This window comes from Anarrhichthys ocellatus, unplaced genomic scaffold (genome assembly GCF_004355925.1).
Source record: "Anarrhichthys ocellatus isolate YVR2014 unplaced genomic scaffold, GSC_Weel_1.0 scaffold8, whole genome shotgun sequence".
Classification (NCBI taxonomy): Eukaryota; Metazoa; Chordata; class Actinopteri; order Perciformes; family Anarhichadidae; genus Anarrhichthys; species Anarrhichthys ocellatus.
In genome coordinates, this window is record NW_022280038.1 from 8450722 (window position 1) to 8460343 (window position 9622).

A 9622-nucleotide genomic window follows, 5' to 3' on the forward strand; every position below is an offset into this window, starting at 1 on the left:
GGGAATAAAAAAAATCTAACTTGCATTAGTCATTTCTGTGATTGTGAGCTTGTCAATTTACTGTCAGCTTCAACTGCAGTATATAAACATAGCTCAGTGTGTGCAAAGAAAGGCACAAATCTGAAGACTGTCAATTAAGGATGGCTTTTTGAATGGCCAAATTGATTTGACTTTTTCTCTTCATACACGATGAAGACATAAAACCAGCGTATGACCAACTCTTTTGAGAATCTAAAACACAAAGGCACAGTCCTGACCCAAGTGGGCTGATTTCCACCCTTGACTGGATTGGCTGTCGAGTTATCTGTGGGCTGGGGTGAATCAGAGTCCAAACCGAGGATGGGCAGAGCCAACAGGGATGCAATCAAAGGCGATTTGTATCATCTGCAACCAGGGTTGAGAGGACTGATCAGGTGTCTGATAGCTGCCACCAGTGTTGTGTTCCTCTCTGTTTCACACACATATGTGACAGCCCACCCTCCCTGAAACCCCTCTTTTTATTGAAAAGCGGGAATAAAAAGGAATGAGGTCGAGGGGGGGGGGGGTTAAGAGGAGTGAGGGATTGTGGAGAGAAATAAACCCAAGACGCAGACGGCTTTCCACCCAATCCTTGCCCAGAGCAAGGTCCCCTTTCACCCAACAACCCCCCTCTGTAAAGCTTCCAACCCTTCCCCATTATGCCCACCCCCATTTGCTGTCCTTAACCCCTCCTTCCTCTGGGGAAACTATTCAGCTTAGCATGAATACAAGGATGTGCCGGGGTGGCCACTCAAAGTATATCATTTACATGTGTAGGGAGCGCCCATCCACAAGACACAGCCTATAGGGCCCTCATGTTTCCTTTTCCACTTGGTTCAATGTCAGGGTTTTTCAGTGCGGTTGTCCCATCTTTCATGCCTCATTGGAGCCTTGCACTCACTGAAAGGAGGTATTTCAAATGGTGTAATGGTGAAAGGAGATCTTGGGTGTCTGTTTATATGAATGATCCATGTGTATTTAGGGTAGTCAGTGATAAAAGGAGGGTGCCTTTGAATGGCCGCCCCATAAAGCAGTCGGTTGGTGAAATAAACGGATGTTTGTTGTCAAGGACAGGATGATGGAAATGGATGACAAGAAAAAAACAAATACTGCGTTATATGTGTAATTTTGTTCTGCTTGTAGACAATTTTGACATTGCAGAAGTTATGTTATTATTCTTACACAAGGTTGGAAAAGGACCAGTTTCCAGTTTAAATTACTGATTTTCGTCTGCTAACCTGATGTGCCAGATGTTTTTCAAACACCCTTGTCATCGAGGAAAGCTTTTCAGTGCCAATCTTTCGAGATGGAATGGCACTGATAGCTGGTTTACACTCTAAAGTGTTTGGCTCACTTTAGAGTCACAGAGGATACACTGGAGGTATTTATTCCTCTGTCTCTATAGTGACTGTAGGTGATGGCCCTGAAGTGTTTTTAATGTTGCATAATAAAACTTTCAATCTGATTTAACAATGCTCTCTTTTACTACATATTGTGCTCACCCAGAATTGATTTAGTTGCAAATTGAATATTTGTTGAACTTGACTGATAACGTCAAAAACATTCCTAGTTCAACTGTTGTTGCTGCAGAGGACAAGATGTACAAATCTGTTACATTCAGGTAAATGTTCTTTATTTACCTTGAAAACCTCTCTACAGAAACGTATGTTTTTAAACCATTTAAAATTAATTCAAAATGTTACAACTGGCATCACTACTGCAGGTGTTTTCTGCAAACATCTGCAAAATAATGCCATTCCCATCAGCCTCACCAGTTCACAGCAAATTGTATTTCCAAATGTCAGTGTGTGACTCATTATTCCAAGGTGGTTGGCCCCAGTGCTATTCTTGTAGTCACACTAGACAATCTACCTACCTTACCTACTGTTTTTGCTTTACTTATTTGTAGCTATACCTATGTTGAATACACTTATTGTAAGTCGCTTTGGATAAAAGCGTCTGCTAAATGACTGTAATGTGATGTAATGTAGCAGTTCATTAACAAGTGAAACCAAATACAGTTTATAGCTCCAATAAAATGAACACATTTTATTGGAGCTATTCTGTCAGCAATTCAGCCATTCTGTCAGCAATTCAACAAGTGGGAAATATCATTGGTGTCAGAAATTCCTGATAGCTCCAACTGGGAGGCTGCTTGCGGTTTGTCATAATTTAGATTAAAACAAAATGACGTAAGTATCGACCTCACAGAGCAGCTTGCATGGCTGTAGACTGTTCATTTCTAGGGAGTCACCATCATTGCTCCACTGGCTGAATTGGCACAAGCTGCTCAGCCATGACTGGAGCCAGTCGAGGGCTGTCCTCGACCAAAGAAATTCTTAGTCATCCAGCAGAGGACAGATTTGTAAAACTGAGTTTCTCCAAAGAGAATCATACAAAAGTACCACTTCAAACTTGTGGTTTCCAGAGATGTGCTCATATGATTCTTGGAAATAAGTCATTCAACATGAAAATACATTAAAAAATTATTAATTGACTAAATAATTCTTAGTCTCAGACCAAAATGACTGATCAGTTGACGAATGGACCAAGGGTTGATTATATACAACACTGTGCTCATAGTTTTGTTTGTTTTTCCAAACAGAAGCATACATTTTCAGAGACGTATGTCGGTAATAATAGTAACTGTACATAAACACCCCCCATATTTTCATGTTTATCATTTGTTAATTGTTTTGTTTATTCAACTGGCATATGTCAATCTGCAATGATATTAGTAAATTTATTTTTGGTTGCTTATGAGTGAAGCTCATACAGGCACTTGAGCCAGCTAAGGGGTCCTTATTGGCAGGAAGCGAGGACAGCGTGACGCTCGCTTCTTGTAAAGTAAACCGGAGAAATAAAGCCGTTCTTTACAAAACCTAATGCACGCCTGGATGTCCCTTGTGTCCAAGTGTGCAACACATAGTATTAATCTTTCTTTAAAATTTGAGGAACTCTACCTACAACAGAGAAACATCACATTATTTTTCACAATCATAAACAATAAATGACGGTTTAAACATACAAAAAGTTTATCTGTCAATGTTTTTACATGGCTGGAAATATAGTAGAGGGAAAGCAGCAGGTTTTAGGCTAGAGTGTGATACAAATTTCCCTCTTCATTATCTTTTTTTAATTTTGTCATTTCTAAGCACATGTGAGTTGCTGGTTTTCTTCAAGTGCAAATTCTGTGAGCTCTTGCTTGGCATTTTCTTTGTGTAGTATTGTGTTCCACTGTAGATGTGCTCGGGGGTTGAAATGCAACATCTGTCAATCATGTTCGTTTGCCTTGGGTGAACACACTCATATGTGGATCTCTGGTGGTTGAACTGAAAAATGAACAAACAAACATAAACACTGAGTGCTAATTAGCATAGTTGACTTAATGATGAACATCCAGTGAGTAGTTTTTTCCCCTTCCTCCTGGCAGTTGCACTTGATCCTCAGCATATGTCTGCCACCTTTTTGATGGGTGGAAATCCTGCCTCAGCTTTTTTTCTAAATAACTGTGGAATCTCTCCACTGCACTCCTTAGCTTTATCCACTCCCACACGCAGGCGCACAATGTGTCACTTTAATTTAACCACCTGCTTTCAGTTCCTGTTACTGTGTGCACACTGGACTGTTCCCTCTGGGCCAGTTTCATCAAACATGGATGATTTTAAAGCAGCAACCACTTGCAGAAAAAAACCAACCCTAAAATCTAGTCTTAAACGTTATGAAACTAGCAAATGTACATGGAAGCAACAGAGCTGTGGTACTCAATTGTGTCTCTAACAGCCACACACAAAAGAGGAACTCACTGTGTTATTGTTCGTTAGAAATTTTTGCACTGAGCATATTTTATGTAGTATTTATCTGTAAATAAATAATCGTGGCAGTGGCAGTATGCTTCCTTCTGCAGCTGCTATTGTATTGATTCTGAAATGTCACAAAAGCAAAAAGCCATGGAGGCCAAGGATTTGGAGATGGAAATACACAAACATGCTGCAGAGTGAAAACTGGAGATGGAGCATATTTTATTAATTTCTACCAGAGTAGTTGTCTAGGAGAGCTTTTGTCACCCTTAATATGAAGAAAAGACACTAACTTTGAAGACGGCATAACTCTGCATAAGATCAGTATTTAAAAAGGGATATTGATGCAAACTGTAGCCAATTAAAGCATTACATTTATCAGTGCATTTTGCAGCTGCAAAATTTGTTCTTTCTGCATCCAGCGCCATCATTGAAGTGACATTGATGTAGTGGAGGCAAGGAAGAACCTCATGTTATTTCAGCTTGGATCTGTAGCCATCAGATGCCATCAGAAAATGAACTCATTCTGCTTCAATGAATGTCAGCGTTGGCAGTTTTTGTTGGATGCTGTCGCCGACGCCAACCCTGAAATGGGGGACCATGATTCCCTAAATGAACATCATGCTATATTGAAGAAGACTTGAAACTAGCGATTGTGAACCCAAACCCATGTTTTGAATATTTACTGAGGTAATTAAGTAGGGTTAGGGTTACATCTCAGAGACTTCCATACAAGCAGAATTAGTTTTGAAACCAGACAAGTCGACTCCTGATGGCCATTAGAAAAAAATGCAAGTGCAAGGCACTTCTGCATTGATAAATTACGATTTCTGCTATTGCATAGGAATGACACGACCTAGTCTGGCTCTGATTGTCCAGCAGTCATTGCCTTCATTGGTTGGATTTGATGAAGTGAGATTGGTGAGTGTTAGGTTAAGAATATCAGGGGGTATCATGCTTTCACCATTAGAGCATTCGTAATATTGTCGCTACATTAGCTGCACCATTAAGAACCAGAGATTACCACCTGGGCGCAATTTATAATACTCGACTGCAGTTGTGGCTGGGTGTCGGTAGCTCATGTGCAATGCATCCAGGTGCATGTAGGCACTGCCGACACAGCCCCACGAGCAGTAGAACTCAGCTTTCTCGGTCAGTATAGCCCACACTGAGGACATTTATCATCAACACTGATTGGATATCCACATAAAAGGTGACAGATTTCCCTTTTAATACTATCTGCTATAAGCTAGTGTAACATGTTCTTTTTTGACTGTTCTTCAGACAGCAGCACAGGATGAATTCAGTGTGAGACCTTTTTTATTTTTATATTAACTATTTATTTAGAAAGGTGTTATTTTCAGCAATATTGATCCAATGAGATCATTGTTAAAGAAACACATCCAATCACACTCAATCAAGAGTGTATTCAACCTTTCCCTCAGCGTCACTTTGTCTTTTTCTGTTTTGGTTGACCTTCAGCTTCTATTCCTATACCTGCACTTCCTTTTCTTCCTCTACAATATCTTCCAGCTCATCATTCACCCTCACATTGATCTTCCACTCAATGGCTGCAGCAGCATCCTGGTAGAATGATCATGATAAAAATAGCAACAAATAACATTTGAGAGCATCCACCCCCCCCCCGATGTGCTGCCCAAAGACAGTGAAAGGGGTTTGGAGGGAGAAGCATTTGAGTAAAAGTGGAATTTTTCAAACTGCCTCAGTGCTTCAGAGAGCAAATGTGTCAATCACTCTCTATGGTGCTCTGGCTCAACATGTTGTGTGTATATCCCTACTGCCATCCACGAGCGATTGTGAGCACATATAAATGTAGGTGCAATTTAGGAATTCTACTGTCCTTTCCAAAAGGTTATTCAGCATTTATTTTCTTGTAAATTCAGTGTATATTGTATTTATATGCTTAAAAATCTAATTTAGTGTCAGATTTATACAGTGTAAACCACTTACTTGGATGAAAAGCTTGGGACAGAATAATTCACATAGAAATGTTTAAATAATCCACTTATATTATCAAGTAGTCCACTTATGGTGTTCATTTTAGGTATTTTCATACATGACAACATATGGAAAAACATAAAACTACTCTAGGCTAGCGTTAAATCAAATTTAGGACTGGCACCCTGAGCCTGGTGCTGAGCACACATGGAAATAATGATGGGAAAAAGAATAATATGTCTCTCAATAAACAACAGCAGAGAAAGCACCTGTAGTTGAAGCTGCTCTTGTCAAGTAAATTGATCACGTAGTGCCCGCAAAGGGAAACTTCACCGATCCTCAACAGGCTCTGTGCCACCTCCAGCACAGGCAGACGAAAGCTGCATGCACTGCCTGCGCTGCAGTGACACTGTTAGCACTGTTAGCTGCTAGGGGCGGACTCAGCCGTCGCCATGTCAAGAGCCGTGCTCCGAATATCGTATTAAGGACCTTTTTACAGCTGAGAAACAAAGATGCGAGTTCTGTTTTAGAAAAGTTATGTCAGGGAATACGGAAACCCAAAAAATAAATATTAACTCTTTTTACTCTTTAATTTGTCATTTTAAAATATATTTAAAATCTATATCGTGACTTGAAGTTGAGCACTTTTTTAGCACAATAAGACTGAAATGACTCAACTTTATTTTCCAAGCACACAGTTGCACAACATTCTCCTGCTGTTTTGAGACAGATGTGACCTCAAGCTTCTGGCCTGTAGTGCTGCTGAGAGGTGTGTGCGTGGGGGGGGATTTGTGTCCACTGTCTTTGGGAGGAAATACTTTAATTTGGTGCCAACTCATAGATGCCCTCTCGCCCTCCTACTCTTCATCATGACTTCATCTAGGGGAATCTGTGCTGTCAGATATGGACTCGGGGGTCACGGAAGGCCTCGGGGCATCTCCACTTTAGGAATACAGAGAGCCTTGATAAAGCAGCTGGCCACATAATTCCTACTGGAACCTGTTGATATTGATCTTTACTTGAGAGTAAGATCTTCTCTCTCCATTTCTGGCACACGGTGATAAGGAATAGGATACACGTTTTTATTTTCCTCTTCTGTGGAATATTTGAAAATAATATTTGAAATATATATACCTGCTTGGATATGAGAGTGTACAGCACAGTAGGTAGCCTACTGTTAACATGTCAACACTTTTACTCATTAAATTATCTTGTCCCGAGTGATTCGATTGTAGTGAGATGAGATTTAGAGGTGCAATTATAAGTATCCATATGTAGTCAACGTGTGCTGCGACGGGCTCCATCCAGCTCCCCATGATCCTGAAATGGATGAAGAGTTAACATGACGGATGGGTGGGAATAAAACTGAATGGCTGTTAAGTTATTCCACATGGGGATTGGATTTAATGAGAGGAGAAATGGGGGGACCTAATGCTTGAGCAGTTGAAAACCTCAAATCTTCACTCGCTACAAAAGTGGTCACTGATACATGAAGTACAGTATATGTATATTCAAAAGGACTTCAACCCCGAGAAGCAGCTGCGTGTCGAATTTTGCTTTGCTGATCCAACCAGGCCGGGAACAAATGTCATTAGGGATTTAAAAAAATGTACCGTCAAGTTATTTGTGCACGGAGAAGTGAGACGCAATGCATGTGTGGAATAATAAGTACCTCAGTTGTCAGCATTATCAGATCAGAATATATGACTATATAAAACAGTTGAACCAAGTGTTTACTTTAAATACACATTTTGCCTGTGCTTGTAAATATGTAACATTACGTTGTGGTTATTGCTTTTAGTGTTTCGGTATTTGCCCTAATTTCAAATGGTATCAGGTGATGGTAGGCCGTTATCAGTATTTGTTTACTATAATTGTAATTCTTCAGATGGGCCAAACTGCTCCGGATGTTGTTTTCACACGTGTTACTCTGTACAGTTGGTTTTGACCACCTTTTTAAAGTAGTAAGTCATACTCATTATGGGGCAGTTTGACAGGTGTCATCCTGTACCGTCACCACTTTATTGGGGAATCCCATTCTGGTGACTGACAGCAGTCATACTACATTTTAATAGTTTATTAATCTCTTATTGTCGGTATCTTCCTTTCACAAAGAACTTAATTACCAACATTATTATTCTTGATTTCATGAATAATGATACAATTGTAGAAGCAGGACATCTTGTACCATGAGATCAAGGGATGATTATTATATTTTATATATATTTGTAACTTTAGACACAGGGGCTGCTGAAATACACATAGTAGGACACAAACTCAAGACAGCTCTGATTTAACTCCTTTCCACTCTTGGATATATGCATTTTCATTGCTATTCTGAGCAACAGAATGGGGAGCTGCAGTGTTGGAGGATGTTAGAGCCTTTCTAACTTGATCACTGTCATGACCCATGTGTTTTATCTAATAATATGATGGATGAGTAGTACGAAATCACTGAGGCAAACTGAAAGGCATTGTAGTATACGCTCAGGACTTTCAACCATGAGATCAGTGTCAGACACCGCTTGTGAAATTGTTCTGCTTTCCTTTCACCCCACAAACAAACTGAACCATGGCGTCAATCGGCTGCTTTTCAAGCTGTCTTGGTCCAGTTGTTTGGTTGGCCCTGAGTTTGTTTAGCAGACTACACAAACTGAACCAGACAGGCAAATCCACCAGAGTTCATTTGAACCGCACAGATGCTCATTGGTGTAAAAGTAACACCAGACTGAGAATCCTTCATTTAGTGAAGTGAACTGACTTTTCTGGATAGAATCTCCTAAAGGTTGTTCGTCTTTACTATATGTCTGACTCACATACGCTGAGGGGAATCCTAAATCTACTTTGGTGGAATACAGATCACTTTTTAACTAACTACAAATCCCTGAACAACCATAGTCGACACCATCTGAACTACTTCAGAACTTTTTATTGCCCACACGAAACCCCAAGTGCTTAAAGTTGGATTTTGACATTGCGGTGTTGATGTTTATCGTTCGTCAAGTTGTCAATCAAATACTGTTACACAAGGGTTATTTGGATGAGACAGCTTCTTTCAGTGAAGTGTATTCGGCACGAGCTAAGAAGATGCTTTTGAAGACTGTGACCTTGTCAGCAGCAGCAAGCGGGTGAGGAATGATGGACTGCTTTGACATCCCAGGCCCTCAGGATCATCGCAACTCAAGTCAACTTTGCTGCATATTCAGAAATGGTGTGCGTGCCCTTTTGTTGCACACAACCCGGTGTGCCTCGTGGATGTTAACTGGCTCAATGTGTGTGTGTGTGTGTGCGCGCCTTGGTGTTTCAGTGTGAGCGTCTCGCCTGCAGAGGAGGCTGATCTGATCCTTCAGAATATCCTCTGTGACAGCACATCACCACTATGGCCTCTCTCTCTTCTGACATCCCCTCTCATTATTGCACTGCAACTCTTTGACTGTTCATTCATTGTGTTTTGTCCAAGTCCCTGTCTTGAAGGGATGATGTGACAATACACGAGCTGTACGAATTTGGAAGCGAGAGGGAGAGAGATGGGGAAGTCCAGAGTATGGACGAAAAGAGTGTGAAAACAACCAGAGTGAAAAGGGAGTTAGTATTTCATTCTTGAATGACTCTGGTTTGTGATTACTTTCATCCTGTGATGGAATCATTGCCTGAAGGTAGCAATGATTTCCAGGATGTTCATTTTCCTAGAAGTACAGGCTGATTAGTCGATGATAAGAGCTGCAGTTTATTATGAATTCATAAAATGCTCATTTGATGTGTGCCGTGCAACTGTGTTAATCTGAGCAAAAGCCTCCCAAATGAAAATGAAGCAAATAATTACTGACTTGAAATCAAGTTGAGTT